Raw genomic sequence first — 945 nt, forward strand, 5'->3', positions numbered from 1 at the left:
ACATAAATCCAGAAAGAAATGAACCGCTAGGGAGGGTAATATATGGACAGCACTCTCACCTAATCCTGGACCCTAGGTTCAAATTTAGGCTAGGACACTATCTGCAAGGAGTCTGCATGGGATGCCACTGGGCACTTCCTCACACCCCTAAAAAACTGCAATTGATTAGCTGACCTTGGTACATGTGAAAAATTAGCAAATCCCTGCATTCCCTAACGCCTCATACAGACATGCAATGGATGCCAGAGGATTGTCTTGGCTAGTGAAAAAGAGGGGAGAAGAAACAAAAAAAACGATCATTCTTTGCATGTACTTTATTATGTACTTTAGGCCCTAATATACTATTAAAATGGAATTCAATGTATTCAAATGGAAGGTAGAATAGCTAAACAATTGCGTCTCTCACATGTATGTCAGGAGGCATTAACACAGTAAGGGGATTATTATTACCTAATATTAAACAACAACATTGTCTGAGCAATATAGAGCAAACAGAATTGAACTTCTGATAGATAATGTAACTTGCTATCTGTTGGCATAGCCTGTTAAATTGAAAGAGAAGGGAGTAAACATTGAAAAAAAGAAAGAATGGAAAATAGATGTGGTAGCCTTTAAAAATGTTCCAATATATTGCACCTTAGGCTAAATATTTTGTATCCCTAACTTTTTTGGCTACTCTGCTGTGTCAGTCTATTAATGCAGGAATTTAATAGAAAAATGAACAAGGAGGGGTTGCAAAAGATAAATTCTTCAAATGTCAACATGTAATTTCTGTGCCAGAACTTAAATAAATTTTATGTTACAGCTTAAGAACAGTTTTCATTTAAAAATGTGCATGTTTAAGAAAAATCCCATTAATGAAGTGAAGTAATTACCTATTATTTTAATATTTAAGACCGCTTTTTTTATTGAAGTTAACAGAACATTTCCACAAAAAAAAAAAAA

The 945-nt window shown here is 34.3% G+C and overlaps 1 protein-coding gene across 2 annotated transcripts in view; it reads right to left on the reverse strand.

The window, feature by feature from the left end:
* Nucleotides 1–945, reverse strand: part of PPP3CA (protein phosphatase 3 catalytic subunit alpha) — a 152530-nt gene that overhangs the window by 28546 nt on the left and 123039 nt on the right. The gene's annotated exons all lie outside the window — the stretch shown is intronic.

Source organism: Pyxicephalus adspersus, chromosome 3 (genome assembly GCF_032062135.1).
Source record: "Pyxicephalus adspersus chromosome 3, UCB_Pads_2.0, whole genome shotgun sequence".
NCBI lineage: Eukaryota > Metazoa > Chordata > Amphibia > Anura > Pyxicephalidae > Pyxicephalus > Pyxicephalus adspersus.